Source organism: Oryctolagus cuniculus, chromosome X, assembly GCF_964237555.1.
Source record: "Oryctolagus cuniculus chromosome X, mOryCun1.1, whole genome shotgun sequence".
Lineage (NCBI taxonomy): Eukaryota > Metazoa > Chordata > Mammalia > Lagomorpha > Leporidae > Oryctolagus > Oryctolagus cuniculus.
The window spans coordinates 112,742,282-112,759,091 of record NC_091453.1 but is presented as its reverse complement, the minus strand read 5'-3'; positions in this window follow the sequence as shown (position 1 = coordinate 112,759,091).

Below are 16,810 nucleotides of genomic sequence, written 5' to 3'. Positions count from 1 at the left end.
ACGCAGGTGCAAGGGCCCAAGCACTAGGCCATCCTCTACTACATTAGCAGGGAGCTGGATGGGAATTGGAGCAGCAAGGCTTGAACCAGCTCTTATATGGGATGCTAGTGTCACAGACAGAGGCTTAACTGGGTATACCACAATACCAGCCCCAAATTAGTTCTTCTTTAGAAGTTTCAGAGAATTCAGTGAAGTCATCTGGTTCTAGGCTTTTATTTGTTGTGGCAGTCATTGCTGATTCAAACTCCACTTTCATTATTGGCTTATTTATATTTTCTATGTCTGCATGACTCAATTTTGGTAGATTGTACGTATCCTGAAAGCTATCCATTTCTTCTAGATTTTCCAACTTTTTTGCATATAGCTGTTTGCATGTATATCTTTATATTTCTGTAGTGTCCATTGAAACATCTCCTCTGATTTTATTATTTTGACCTTCTTCCTTTTTTTGGCTAGTTAGGCTAATGGTATATCAGTTGTTTATTTTTTCAAAAAACCAGCTCTTCATGTCTCCTCCTTTGTACAGCTTTTGTGGTCTCAATTTTTTAAATTTATTTTCTAATTTTAATTATTTCTTCCCTCCTAGTCATTTGGGGTTTTCTTTGTTTTTCTTTTTAGGTCATTTAAATGCATTGTTAGATCATTTATGATGCCTTTCCAATTTCTTCATGTAGGCACTGATTGCTATAAACTTCCCTCTTAACACTGCTTTTGCTTTATCACATAAATTTTGATATCTTGTTTTGTCATCTTTATTCATTTCCATGATCTTTTTCATTTCCAGTTTGATTTCCTCTATAATCGACTTTTCATTTGTGAGCATGTTGTTCAATCTCCATGTGTTTACATATGTTCTGGAGGTTTTTTTAAAGATTTATTTTATTTATTTGAAAGACAGAGTTACAGAGAGAGGTACAAACAGAAAGAGAGGTCTTCCATCTGCTGGTTCACTCCCCAGATGGACACTACGGCCGGAGCTGTACCAATCCGAAGCCAGGAGCTTCTTCAGGGTCTCCCACGTGGGTGCAGGCTCCCAAGGACTTGGGCCATCTTCTACTGCTATCCCAGGCCATAGCAGAGAGCTGGACTGGAAGAGGACCAGCTAGAACTAGAACCGGTGCCCATATGGGATGTGGCGCTTCAGGCCAGGGCTTTAACCTGCTGCACCACAAAGCTGTCCCCTAGAGTTTTTTAAGTTGTTAATTTTCAGCTTCATTCCAATCGTTGTCAAAAAAGATACGGGGTATTATTTCAATTTTTAAAAATTTGTTCATATGTGCTTTATGGCCTAGCATATGGTCTATCCTAGAGAAATTTTCATTCACTGATGAAAAGAACATGTATTTTGGAGCCAGCGCTGTAGTGTAGTAGATAAGGCCTCCATCCATGGTGCTGGAATCCCATATCGGTGTCGGTTCAATTCCTGGCTGCTCCTCTTCTGATCCAGCTCTCTGTTATGGCCTGGGAAAGCAGTAGAAGATGGCCCAAGGCCTTGGGCCCCTGCACTCACGTGGGAGACCCGGAGGAGGCTCCCGGTTCCTGGCTTCGGGTTGGCGCAGCTCTGGCCTTTGCAGCCAGTTGGGGAGTGAACCAGCAGATGGAAGACCTCTCTCTCTCTCTCTCTCTCTCTCTGCCTCTCCTTCTCTCTCTATGTAACTCTTTCAAATAAATCTTAAAAAAAAAAGGATGTATATTCTTCAGTTGTGGGATGAAGTTAGGCCCATTTGGTCCTTAGTGTAGTTTAGCTCTGTTGTTTCTTTGTGGATTTTCTGTCTTGTTGATCAGGTCCATTGATGAAAGTGGGGTATTGAAGTCCCTCATTATTATTGTACTGGAGGCTATGTGTCCCTTTCGATACCTCTTCTCCAAAATTTACACATAAAAGGCAAATAATGGAAGGAGAAACACCAGTTATATTAGTCAGCTTGTCACTTTAACTAAAATACCTAAAAGTAGTTACTTAGGAAGTAAGAAGGTTTATTTTGGCAAACTTCCTGGAGCTCCATAGTCCAAGACTGAGTGGCCTCATTAGTCTGGTATCTAACAACAAGAGTGGATTGTGGAAGCACAGAGAGAAGTTAGGCTGAACTCATTAAATAATCAACCCTCTCACAAGAACTCCCTTGCAAAAACAAGCTCGCAGTGACACAAAGAATTCCCACTGGGTCCACCTACTAGATGGCATAACTCTAGTAAGTCTCCACCCTTAATCCACTAATAACGAGCATTAATCATTTAACAATTACTTTGTGGACCAAGCCCACAATTTATGGGCCTTTGGGGGGACATCTAAGCTATTATCCAAACCTTAACACCAAAGTATTAATGTAATTGTTAATGATTTCTTTTCTTTTCCTACTGGCTTGGAAATTTCTATCATGAATTAATCCATAATAGATAATACACTTAATGATATATGTCATCTTTTTTAAAAAGATGTATTTATTTGTTTGAAAGTCAGAGTTACAAAGAAAGAAGGAGAGGTAGAGAGAGCGAGAAGTCCTCCATCCACTGGTTCACTCTCCAAATGGCCACAGTGGCCAGAGCTGAGCTGATCCGAAGCCAGGAGCCAGGAGCTTCTTCCAGGTCTCCCACGTGGGTGCAGGGACCCAAGACTTGGGCCATCTTCTACTGCTTTCCCAGGCCATAGCAGAGAGCTGGATCAGAAGCGGAGCAGCCAGGTCTTGAACTGGATGCTGGGACTGCAGGCAGTAGCTTAACCCACTATGCTACAGCGCCAGCCCAATATATGTCATCTTAAGCAATGCTATTTTTTTTTTGACAGGCAGAGTGGACAGTGAGAGAGAGAGAGACAGAGAGAAAGGTCTTCCTTTGCTGTTGGTTCACCCTCCAATGGCCACCGCGGCCGGCGCGCTGCAGCCGGCGCACCGCGCTGATCCGATGGCAGGAGCCAGGAGCCAGGTGCTTTTCCTGGTCTCCCATGGGGTGCAGGGCCCAAGCACCTGGGCCATCCTCCACTGCACTCCCTGGCCACAGCAGAGAGCTGGCCTGGAAGAGGGGCAACCGGGACAGAATCCGGCGCCCCAACCGGGACTAGACGCCGGTGTGCCGGCGCCGCAAGGCGGAGGATTAGCCTAGTGAGCCGCGGCGCCGGCTTAAGCAATGCTATTATAAGCTTAGAGAAATAACTGTCCAAATATTAATAAATAATTTTGGTCAAATAATTTTATAACTTTATGAACACCATTTTACTACAGGGTGCAACTAATCTATACCAAAGAGTCATTAAATCACAGAATCTCCAAGTTACTGGGTGATTTCATCTATGTGTTGTTGGCATAGCCTGAACCCTGTGGACATGTAGCAAAACCATGAAGAGGTGGAGTTGGGAGTGGATCTCATGGCTCCTGAGCAATATTCCTTCTCTTTACAGTCAACCCCTTTTCATGACAAAACCATGAAATAAACTGAAATTAGAACTCTCTCAATCTGATAAAGGATAGAAGGAACACATACAGCTAACATCCTATATAATGGTGAAGGAAAATGTATACCCCTGAAGATCAGGTACAGGACAAATGTATTTGGTCTTGCCACACCTACTGATCATAGTAGCAGAGGTTCTAGTTAGGGCAGTTAAGCAAGGAAAGGAAAAAATGGTATCTGGACTGGGAAAGATAGACTAAGACAATAATTTCAAATGACATCATCTTGTACATAGAAAATAATAAATACTGTGTCAAAAAACTATTAAAGCACAAACATGAGTGAAGCAAGGTTGCAAGCTTTTAGATAAACAAATAAGTCAGTTGTATGGCTGCACTTTAGAAATAAACAATATGAAAGGAAATTAAGAAAGCAATTCATTTTTTTATTTTATTTTATTTTTTTATTTTTTACAGGCAGAGTGGACAGTGAGAGAGAGAGACAGAGAGAAAGGTCTTCCTTTTGCTGTTGGTTCACCCTCCAATGGCCGCCACAGCCGGCGTGCTGCAGCTGGCACACCGCGCTGATCCAATGGCAGGAGCCAGGTACTTATCCTGGTCTCCCATGGGGTGCAGGGCCCAAGGACTTGGGCCATCCTCCACTGCACTCCTGGGCCACAGCAGAGAGCTGGCCTGGAAGAGGGGCAACCGGGACAGAATCCAGCGCCCCGACTGGGACTAGAACCCGGTGTGCTGGCGCCGCAAGGCGAAGGATTAGCCTAGTGAGCCGCGGCGCCGACCAGCAATTCATTTTTAAAAAATATTTATTTATGTACTTGAAAGGCAGAAATAGAGAGAAGGAGAGAGAGAGAGAGAGCGCTTCCATCCTCTGGTTCACTCCCCAAATGGCTGCAACGTTGAGCCAGGGTTGGGCCAAACCGAAGCCAGGAGTGAGGAGCTTCTTCCAGATCTCCCACGTGGGTGCAGGGATGCAAATACTTGGGCCACCTCCTGCTGCTTTTCCAGGAGCATTAGCAAGGAGCTAGATCAGAAGTGGAGCACTTAGGACTCGAACCAGTGCCCATATGGGTTACTGGCACTGCAGGTGGAGGCTTAACCATCTATGCCATAGCACCGGCCCACCAAAACAATTCAATTTGCAATTAAATAGCCAATAGCAATTGGATTAAATACTTATGAATAAATTTAACAAAGAAGTGCAAAACATATACACTGAGAACTAAAATAACTGACAGAAATTGAAGATGGGGATGGTGCTGTGGCATAGTGGGTTAATACTCCACCTGCGGTGCCAGCATCCCATATGGGTGCTGGTTCTAGTCCTGGCTGCTTCTTTTCTGATCTAGCTCTCTGTTATGGCTTGGGAAAGCAGTAGAAGATGGCCCAAGTCTTGGGCCCCTGCACCTGTGTGGGAGACCCAGAAGAAGCTCCTGACTTCGGATCGGCTCAGCTCTGGCCATTGTGGCCATTTGGAGAGTGAACCAGTGGATGGAAGATCGATTTTCTCTCTCTCTCTCTCTCTCTCTCTCTCTCTCTCTCACTGTCTGTGACTCTGCCTCTGCAATATATAAATAAAATCTTTAAAAAAATAGAAATTGAAGACCACCTAAATAAACAAAATTATATTTCCTGTTTGTAGATTGGAAGATTTGATATTAAAATGGCAATCTTTCTCAAGTCAATCTTCAGATTCAAGGCAATTTTCATTAAAATCCCAGATTTCTTTTTGTAGTAATTGATACGCTGATCCTAAATTTCATATGGAAATACAAAGGAATCCAAGAATAGAATTCTGAAAAAGATTACCAAAGTTAAGGGACTTACACTTCCCAATATAACATTTAATAGAAAGCTATGGTAATCAAGACAGCTTAGCAATAGCAAAAAGGTAGCCATTGTAGAGTAATGAATTAGAATTGAGAATACAGAAACAAAACCTAAGTCTTTGGTCAACTGATTGACTACAAGGATGCAAAGACTATTTAATGGGAAAAAAAAAAACAGTCTTTTCAACAAAAGGTGCTGGGACACCTGAATATCTATAGACATAAGTGTAAAGTGGATCTCTGCCTCATGCCAACACAAAATTAAGTCAGAATGGATGAAAGAATAAAAATTATAAAACTCAGAAAACACAGGACTGATTCTTTGTGATCTTGAATTAGGCAATGATTTTTTTAAAAAAATTTATTTACTTTAAAGGAAAAATTTACAGAGAGAGAGAGGGAGGGACAGAGAGATCTTCCATCACCTGATTTACTCCCCAAATGGCCTCTATGGCCGGAGCTGGGCCGGTCAGAAGCCAGGAGCCCAGAGTTTCTTCTGGATTTCGCAAGTGGGTAGCAGGGGCCCAAGGACTCGGGCTATCTTCTACTGCTTTCCCAGGTAATAGCAGAGAGCTGAATCAGAAGAGGAGCAGCCTGGGCTTGAACTTGGGCCCATATGGGATGCCAGCACTAACCCCAACCCCTGGCATTTATATTCTTTTTTTTAAATTTATTTGACAGATAAAGTTAGATGGACATTTATATTATAATGTGGTCTCATAGTAGAATCCCATGAACAAATGCGTGTGTGCGTGTGTGCGTGTGTGCGTGTGTGTGTGAGAGAGAAAGATTTGGAGGTGCAGAGGGGATCTGTGGCCATGTGCTGTTTATTCTGCAGGTTGTTCTGGATTTCAGGCACTCTTTTGAACTTTCTTAGTCAAGCTGTCTTGCTGAGGCCACTGTGGGAACAAGAAGTCATGGGTGAAAGCCACACCCAGGTCATTAACAGCACACGTACAGCAAGTCTCAGGAGGGAGATGGTGGGCTCCTTAAACTCCAGCCTGGCACCCAAAGTGCTAAACTTCTTCCTTGGATGACAGCTGGGGGGGACACAGAAATGGTGCAGCTTTCATTAGAGGCTGTGCATATAGACACAGACTGCACCAGGGTGGATCAGGCCTTTGCCTAGACACCCTGAGACTTCCCCATCTCTGCTCCCTGTAGAGCAGGAGAAGCCCAAGGTATTAATCAGCACATCCTTCCCCATGATGGAACTGTGGAAGTTTGAAGCTGTACTATCTCATCTGCAGGCTTGCTATGGTTTTTGTTCACGTGAGCTCTTTGTCTCTGACCCCTGAGGTTTGAGAGTGCACTTCCCAATAAACACAGCAGAATCTATGGTATTTGGGAGTGCAGAGGGTATTAGAGAGGCTGGATGGTCAGTCAGATGTCCAAGGGGGAGTGCCCTGCACCTCAAAATAATAAGGGGGATGGGAAGTATTGACATTTGGGGGCCACAGAAGAAGACATAAGAATCACAGATACTTTTCAAGTAAGAGTGGCTGGGTGGTAATAAAGAGTTCTCTCAAGAGATCTTCATGGAGGCCAGCTGTCAGAAAACTGCTGTGGCTAAGGCCCAGGGATGGGGATTCCTAAATATGCACCCCTTTAGGAGAATAAAATCAGACATAAATACCCACCAAACTTCATGAAGTTAAGATAGACTTATCGTGACCCTGACCTGTCCTCCCTCCTTATGTTCAACAGACCTTGTCAGACAAGTGGTTACACAAGAGGAAGAGGCAGGGGCCAGTACTGTGACATAAAAGACTCTGCCTACAATTCTGTATGGGTGCTGCTTTGAGTCCTGGCTGCTCCACTTCCAATTCAGCTCTCTGCTAATGGCCTGGGAAAAGCAATGGAACATAGCTCAAGTACTTGGGCCCTTGCTACTCAAGTGGAGACCAGATGAAGCTCTTGGCTCCTGGCTTCAGCTTGGCTCACACCTGGACACTGCAGCCACTTGGAGAATGAACCAGCAGAGAGGAGATCTGTGTGTTTGTGTGTGTGTGTATGTGTGTGTCTGTAACTCTGACTTTCAAGTAAACAAATAAATATTTAAAAAGAGGAGGGGCAGGGTGTAGATGAGCCAAAGTGTTAGTGTTGCCATACACTTCACTCTCTTTGCCACTGTGGTATTCAGCCTCAGTCAAACCTGAGCGGTGGATGCAAAGAACTTTGACTCTGAAAGATGGGAGTTGTGATTATCACTTGGATAGGACACACAAATTACTGAGTACTTGGTGGGTATTAACTAAAGTCACAAAAGATTTTTCAATATCTATGCATGATTTTAAAAAAAGTCATAGGTAGGGCTTACTACGAGATTGATAATGGTGAGAGAGAAGAAGGAACCAAGAGGTGGCCAGAGTGGTGGCATCTGGAGGGGAATGGGATAAAATGATTTGGTTTTATGCTCAGCTTCTTTGACAACTCAGAGACACAAAGCCCAAGCTAAGCACTGTGCCCCTTGAAGGACCATTGGAGCTCCCTTTTTCATGGGCTTTGACAGTGTCTGCAGAGGCCCAAGGAAACTGGCAATGTTCTGAAGATGCTCTGTAAGCTTCTTCCCGCATAACAGGACTTTCAGCAAGGCTGTAGTATGGCTAGGGAAACCTCAGCCAAGAGCAAGCAAACCTACACTGTACCTGAGGTATGCCGGAGTGATTAAGAACCCCACTGTTTTCCCCTACCTGTATGTAGATAGCAGCCTATATTTTTCCTCGATGAACAAGTAAATCTGTTAGCTATTAGCTGGTGTTCTTCGATTTTCAAGGTGATAAGTAACCACTCCTAAATCTGTATTGTTTTCAACGTAACTCAGTTCATGTACTCACCAGGGAAGAAAAATGGGAAGAAATTTGCTACCAAACTCAGGCTTGTGGAACAGCCAGGTCAGGAATGTTCAGTTTGAGTTGCTGAATAAACGCCCACTGTGATTTTTCAGCTAACAGCTAGAAGTTTCATTTGCCGAGCTGAGAGGTGAGTACATGGTCATTCCTGGTACTATTATCTATGAACTTCCATACCCCTGATGTACTTCATCAATCTAGAAAAAGAAAAATGTAGATCACAAGGCAAGCAAACATTCCTTGAGATAAAGAGTGGTGAACAGCATGTCTTTCATATGTTGCTCAAAATAACTAGGATCATACATGAAATTAACTTTTGGGGTAGAAATTCTTGTGTGAGTGCCAATTAACATACAGGGTGTGCAGGTGAGGAATGACTTAGAGCAGTCGTGAGAGAAGCCTATGAGTGCAAGTAGCTTCTTTGAGAAGAAATCCCAAGTAGCACTGGAGGGGTGTGACGAGGTGAAAATTTGAAGTAAGGCAGCCATGTAAGGTGAGTGTGATCCAGGAAGTTGCCACTATGGGCAGTGGCACTGTATCCTGGGTACCCTTTGGGAGACTATGCAGAACACACAAGCTCAGATTCATCTCGAATTTTGGAGGAGGAAGCTGGGCTGTTTACACCAGTGCCACAACCATTATTGTTAAATTAATATTTCCAGGAAGCTGATGTGGCATAGTGGCACTGCTACCACCTGTGATGCCGGCATCCCATATGGGTACTGGTCATGTCCCTGCTGCTCCACTTCCAATTCAGCTCCCTGCTAAAGGCCTAGAAAAAGCAGCAGAGGATGGCCCAAATTTTTGAGCTCCTGCCACTCACATGGGAAACTCTTGGCTCCTGGTTTCGATCTGGCTCAACCCCAACCACTGTGGCCATCTGGGGAGTGAACCAGTGGATGGAAGATCTCTATCTCTGTCCTTCACTCTCTGTAGCTCTGACTTTCAAAACAAATCTTAAAACAATTTTAAAAACTAAGGTATCAAAGTCTGTCACTTGGAGATGGCTTCATGTCATTCCTGCAAGCTTTTCAGGTGACAAAGCTCCTACATCAGAGAGTTTTGGGGCACTATAGGCAGCTTTTAGATAGGAAAGGAGGACCTAGCCCTGAAGGATCAACATCCAAATACATAAGTCAGTGTCAAATGCTTTGTGGCCTTTCCTGACCCATACATCTATGAGAATCCAGTGTTTGTGAAAATTTTCAATGAACTGGAAGTGTCTTTCCTCTCTATAGCTCAACATATCTGACAGGATTTGTCAGATGGCTTTTTTTTATTATCATCTGGAACCCCATTCTAGAGAATATTGGTTTATGTTTTCAGTTGCCTAGGAGCATTTACAATGATCTCACAATCTAGCCATTGGTAATGAAGAACGACACTGTGGCAGTCTGTCCTGCTTGCAACTGAGCCATACTTGGTGGTTGGGCATAGCTGTGTCCTTGAGATTTCATAGACACCTTGGCTACAGGGGCCAGCAATTCTGTTCTTGCCATGCAGTCTAGAGGGGCCCCAGCTGCAATGTCCCATCTCCTGCTTGAGGATTCAAAGACCCTCTTCTCCTAATCTCCTGGACAGCTAGAGCTCTGTTGATGTCCCTATTATTATCATCTGTCATATTAAGGAAGAGTTATCCAATAATCTGTAAACTACTGCCACCCTTATCAGAGAACACTGAAATACATGCAATATATTTTGGGAGAGAAAAAGTGGTACTTCTCACATGTACAGTCAAATCAAGGTCAGCAAGAATGAGAGTGCATGAATGAAAAGGGAAATTGTGTGTTTCCCACAAGAACAAGGAAATGGAGCTGGAAAGTTGTGTGATAGAAATTGCTTGCCATTGTTTTGGAAGGGTTTTTGTGCCTCACGCTATGTGTTTCTCCATGATGACCACTGTCCTGGAGATGAAGATGAAGAGGAAAGAGAATTCCTTTACAGACTGGGCAATGAGAAGTAGCAGTACTATACATGTACACATGTGAAAAATAGATGTGATGTAAGGACCATGTGCACACATTGGGCTTCCTTAAATAAGTGCTGGGTGAGTGTCCTTGATTATCCTCCAGGTATCAGCCCCTACATACATGTCAGGGGACCTCTTCTCCCCTCTGCCTTCCACTTTTACAGAATGGAGGCACCAGGTGAGAGAAGCCATTGCCACTGAGACAATTTAGAGGATGGTTAAGGGTCCCACTCTTCAGTGTTTCTTTTCAATTCACTTTGTGCTTCATGTCCCCATCCTAGGAAAGTCACATTGGAAAGACATGAAGGCCACTTTGCATGACAATCGTGAGTGGCAGATGATCTTACAACACTAAGCATTGGTCGTTTAGGCACTGTACAAGACATTTTGTTAAGGTTCTAAGTTAGAGAAAGGGAAGAAAGGTCAGAGGAAGGCCATGAGTGGCCAGAAGACTCCAGGGCAGAAATTTCCTTTGGCTATAGGCATGGACTCAGCTGTTCTTGTGTATGAGGTCCAGTCCTCGTATCTGCTGTGGTATCCTCATGCCTTCCCATTCTATGAGTCCATCTTTCTAAGCATCTCCTCTAATCTGTCCATGTATCTGTTTCCACAGGTACAGTTGATCACAGGTGTGGATTATGCTTGGCCTTGAGACTGAGAGGTTCTCCATGGGATCCAGGGCAGTCTCATCTCCTGAAAGGACTGATTTCCTCTATTGATTCCGCAAGGTGGCTAGGCTCCACACTGTGCATCCTTGTTGCTGTTCCGGTGAAGGTCAACCCACAACTGCAAAGTTTACTTCCCTTTACCCGTTGTTCTTCTTTTTGGAATCTCACAGACTCCTCCAACTTGATGAAAGCTGAACATATTACATTTTCTTCTCTCTCTCTTTGCTTTTTAAAAATTTATTTATTTGAAAGACTAGGAGTTACAGAGAGCGATAGGTAGAATGAGAGAGAGAGAGACAGAGACAGACAGAGAGGTCCTCCATCCTCTGGTTCACTCCCCCAGTGGCCACAATGGCTGGAGCTGCACCGATCCGAAGCCAGGAGCCAGGAGCCAGGAGCCAGGAGCCAGGAGCCAGGAGCTTCCTCTAGGTCTCTCATGCTAGTGCAGGGGCCCAAGCACATCAGCCATCCTCCATTCCTTTCCCAGGCCATAACAGAGAGCTGGATTGGAAGTAGAGCAGCCGGGACTCAAACCAGCGCCCAAATGGGATGCCGGCACTGTAGGCTGGGGCTTTAATACACTGCACTACAGCACCAACCCTACATTTCCTTCTCTTATTTCCCATAGTGTTCTGTGTCTGAGGCTCTTAAATAAGTTCATGTAACCACTGTCCATCCGTGCAGCAGCTCCAACAAAACTGCAGCAGCCCCCAAGCCTTTGCCCTCCATCTTTTCACAAAGGAGTCTCTGTGCATTTGCTCCATGTCAGCTTCTATGTGGTTCTCACTCATGATTTTCATTTCATCTTCCCTGAACTGTTGGAAGTTGCAGCAGTCATCACCTCATACCTGGACTAGAACATCCTCCTTATGTCCTAAGGGGTTGAAAAACATCTTGTATGGAAGGTGAAGGATTACACTTGTACAAAGAGAGGTGCTCTACAGGATACAGCAGGAATGTGTGCACAGCAGCAATAAGCTCTTTTTTTTTTTTTTTGACAGGCAGAGTGGACAGTGAGAGAGAGAGAGACAGAGAGAAAGGTTGGTTCACCCTCCAATGGCCACCGCGGCCGGCGCACCGCGCTGATCCGAAGGCAGGAGCCAGGTGCTTCTCCTGGTATCCCATGGGGTACAGGGCCCAAGGACTTGGGCCATCCTCCACTGCACTCCCTGGCCACAGCAGAGAGCTGGCCTGGAAGAGGGGCAACTGGGACAGAATCCAGCGCCCTGACCGGGACTAGAACCAGGGGTGCCGGCGCCGCAAGGCGGAGGATTAGCCTAGTGAGCCACGGTGCAGGCCGAGCAATAAGCTCTTCACCTTCAACACTCAAATGGTAGATCTGAAATGAAAGTGGAATGTGGTTATTCATGTTTTCACTCTCAAAGACTCTTCACCTCTACAGCACCCAATCTAGGATCCTCTGCTCTGGGCTGCTCTTCTCTGCTCATCATTGCCTATTTATGTCTCTCACAGTCATGTCCAGTCAGGTAAGAGGGTACTTCCCTTCCTGAAAGATCATATTTCATAGGCCTGCTCCTGTGCACACATTCCTGCTGTATCCTGTAGAGCACCTCTCTTTGTCCAAGTGTAATCCTTCACCTTCCATATAAGATGTTTTTCAACCCTGTGCATCCTATTTCACAACCCAATCAGAAGTAGTCTCCATGTCCTACCAGAGCTCTTTGCCAATTGCCCTATCAGAGGCCCACCCACATCCTGCTTGCTCTTGTACAGCCAGTGAATAAAAATGCTTTTGAATTCCTTGCAGGGAAGTATCACTGTGTGTCTGCAATGTAGGAAATTGTTTTAGTGTCTCCCTCTGTGCTTGTTGATCTTGATCCCTAGTCTTGCTATATATTGAGTAATATTACATCATAGAAGGATAAACTATTATGCTAGCTGGCAGGAAGCAGATGAGATATTTAATCTGTAAAGATGAAGCATATTCACAAAAGCAGGTTAGAGTTGATATATTCATTGTTACAGAGAACATAGTTGAAATTAAATGAAAAAATGTGGGCCAAAATATTGAAACCTGGAAAATGTTTGTTAAGATACAGTTTACGTGAATGGACAGTTGACAATAAATTGGGGAAAGTAGACCTACATGGCCTAAGTGACAGACAAAAGTGAGAAGCAAAACCCACAGAGAAAACACAGCAGAGTGTGTCCCTGTTACACTCCTTTCCTGTTGAGTGCATTGCATAGCTTATCTGGGACAGCAAAAGCCCTTTTGAAAGGCACCTTATTCTTTGACAAATGCAGATGGTGGTGTTGATGATGACGATTGTGGTGAAGATGGTGCTTCATCATAAAGAATCAGCCATGGCTGTCAGTCATAAGAAGCTGACTGCAACTGAGCACTGTGCTCTGCTGTTGTCCTTAGTTTCTCAGTTAATCCTACAATAGTCCTGGGAGTCAGGAACTTCTCTTATCATCATTTAACTGTAGAAATTTATGGTTTCCAAAGGCTAAATGAGGCTAAGATGGGGTGTGTGTGTGTGTGTGTGTGTGTACCACGGTCAAGAAAGATGAAATGGCACATTGCCTGTGGGTCCAGTTTCAAGGTCAAGAGCCAGGGCAAGAGGAGTAAGGAAGGGCTGGGACTGTGGTGCTGTCTAGAGCTGCTCTTAGAGGATGAGGACTAGGGGCTCTGGACCACAGCTGTGCTGGGGCCCAGTGTGCTTAAAGGTGGATTTCCTGTCCTTGTCCCCACAAGAAAGCACTTTGTTTTGTGTAATATGGGAAGTATTGGCCTGTGGCAAAGGTGAGACTTCTGTGAAAGGGTTGGGTCCTTACATTTCATTCTCCTTGAGAACTGCAGTTTGCTTTGTAGTTTCTGCCTCATTCCTAGGTAGCCACTGTTACTGTTTCAGGTGACGATCACTCACCCGTGTCTGTCCCAGCTCTCAAAGAAGAGGCCTTGGGCCCTTCCAATTTCCTACCCCACCCTGTGGTGAGCAGCATGGTCCCCTCCTCATGTGGGCACGGAGGGTGTGGTGCAGTTCTGATCCTAGCCAGGAGGCCACCAGTAGGGGCACAGTATTCTCGAAGTCCATCATCATTTCACACTCCAGCCATAAGGTCATGCTCCCCAGGCACAACCTCACTTCTGACCACTGACAAAGGGGCCAACGTCCTGATCAGGTAACCCACAGAGAGGCTTAGGATGACCTGCAAACCTGAATATCACCTTCATTCAAACGTCATTGCCATGTACACAGGTGAAAGACATAAAAAGCAGTATTCTCCTTGAAAATATAGTAACTTGTGTAAGATTAATATGTGGAGTTAGGAAAGCACCCGATTCCATCACATTCATGAGGTGTGAGGAGTGGTTAAATTCTTTGGATGGAGATTTGTAAACACCAATGAAAGAAATGAGTCATGTCTGATGAAGTCATTCCATTTCAGCACCGAATAAAAGCTTTATGCCAGAAGTAAATGTCACTTCTGTTTTCACAGAAACATAAAATACAACATTCTCAAGTTATTCCTGACTCCTGGTGGTGCTTAATTATTAAATCTGTTAATACCCCATTTTGACATTGTCATGAGGAAAAGCATAATCTCTCTGATTTGTCACAGGTATTTGTAATAGCCACGGTGTGTGCAGCTTGAGGCATCTGCAATCATGATAGCTGCGTGGGGGCTGGCGTTGTGGTGTAATGGGTAAAGCTGCTGCCTGCAGGACCTGGATTCCATACATGTGCAGTCCCGACTGCTCCACTTCTGATCAAGCTCCCTGCTAAGGCTCCCTGGGAAAGTCGCAGAAGATGGCCTGAGTGCTTGGGCCACTGTACCCATGTGGGAGACCCAGAAGCTCCTGACTCCTGGCTTCAGATCAGCCCAAGTGTCTCCCTCTGTCTCTCTGTAACTCTGCCTTACAAGTAAATAAATTTTTTAAATCTTTTAGAAAAGATTCTGGGACCGGCACCATGGCACAGTAGGTTAATCCTTCACCTGAAGCGCCGGCATCCCATATGGATGCCGGTTCTAGTCCTGGCTGCTCTTTTTCCCATCCAGCTCTCTGTTATGGCCTGGGAAAGCAGTGGAAGATGGCCCAAGTCCTTGGGCCCCTGCACCCATGTAGGAGACCCAGAAGAAACTCCTGGCTCCTGGCTTTGTATCAGCTCAGCTTCTACTGTTGTGGCCATTTCAGGAGTGAACCAGCAGATGGAAGACCTCTTTCTCTGTCTCATCCTCTCATTGTCTGTAACTCTACCTCTCAAATAAATAAATAAAATTTTTAAAAAAAGATTCTGCACAGTCTGTCCCTTCCTCATCCCTGTTCCAGTCTCCATCTTGTTGACGTGTCCCATCAGGCTCTCTATGCAGTGTCTTCTGGGGCCCACAACTGGAACACATCCATACTTTCAATAAGTCACAGGGGACAGGAGGGTAGTGATTCAGGATCTCTGTTTCTGAAATGTCACATGCTTATATCTGACCTCTCCTGCCTCCTCTTGTTGGTGCAGAGCCCAGAGGGCAGGTCTCATACCCTGACCCTGACTGGGATATAGGGCCTGTGGCATGCTGATCTGGAATCCTGGATCTACCACATCTCCCTTCTCAGTGCTTTCTCCTTCTCTTACTAGCTATCAATACTTTCCCCTTTTGTGTGTATTTTTTAATGTTTTCCCCTTTGCACAGTGTCTAACAGTTCCAAATATGGTAATTTGTAGGCATGAATGCTTCCTGTGTTGCTTTGTGCCTGGCAACAAAGAACAGGGGACATCCAGGGTAACACTATAACATTCAGTTCATGATTCCCCCTTCTGTTGCCTTATGACAGAGTGCAAAGTGTTTGAACTCTCTTTGTTCAGTGTGAGATTGTATTGCATACATAACATAGGACCCCAAGCATCACCTTGATTTGTCATTGTCTTCTTTCTTTGTGCCATATCTTGCATGCTGATAACAAAACCATTCAGAGAGAGTAGTAAGTGTAATTAATTGCATTTTCCCAACTTCAAATTCATTTCATAATCACATAATAGTTACAGATATGCTGTACTCCAAGATGTATCTCAAGGTAGGTAACACATTTTCCATGAGACCCGAGTATAGCTGTATTGCTTATTGGATGCCAATCTAGACTTTCCTTTCTTGTACCTGTCACTTGCTTCTGTACTCCCCACCACCTTGGCAGTGTCCAGGCCCACCAGGTAGACTTGGGTGTCTCTGTGCACGAGCTCCCAAGCTGAGGCACACAAAGCAGAGGAGGAGCAGGGAACTGGGTGTGAGTTGTGAAGCCTGTGTCTCCCCAGTTCCCATTCCACAGGCAGAGTCCCAGCTGCGTGCAGTGGGCCATATCGACACAGCACAAGAAATAACCCCTTGCAGGAGCACCTCAAGGTGATGTCCAAGGTCTATAAGGGCATGAGATAAGGCCAACTAGACCTCCATCCCCACTTTACCCCTGCCCAAGCTCCCTCCATGACAAAAATGTGTTGAGAACTCTGTCCTTCTTATCTCTTTCTGGGGAAGGGATTGAAGAAAGCAATGTGGACATCCTGTTCTCTCACTGCGGGGCTCTGGACCCCTCTCAGTGCTACAAGGAGAGAACCAAAAATGGGTCTCACTTTTTCATCCTTTCCCCTAGCTCCAGGCTATGCAATATTATATCTACTACCCAAATATGGCCATTTAAATGTAACTCACATAAAATTAAATTGAACAATATTCCTTTTTTTTTTTTTTTTGACAGGCAGAGTGGACAGTGAGAGAGAGATACAGAGAGAAAGGTCTTCCTTTTGCCTTTGGTTCACCCTCCAATGACCGTCACAGCTGGCACGCTGCAGCCGGCACACCGCGCTGATCCAAAGGCAGGAGCCAGGTGCTTCTCCTGGTCTCCCATGGGGTGCAGGGCCCAAGCACTTGGGCCATCCTCCACTGCCTTCCCGGGCCACAGCAGAGAGCTGGCCTGGAAGAGGGGCAACCGGGAAAGAATCTGGCGCCCCGACCGGGACTAGAACCCAGTGTGCCAGCGCCGCTAGGTGGAGGATTAGCCTATTGAGCCACGGCGCTGGCCCAAACAATATTCCTTTAAATTAAGTTGCATTTTAAGGTGGCTCCTCAATCTCCC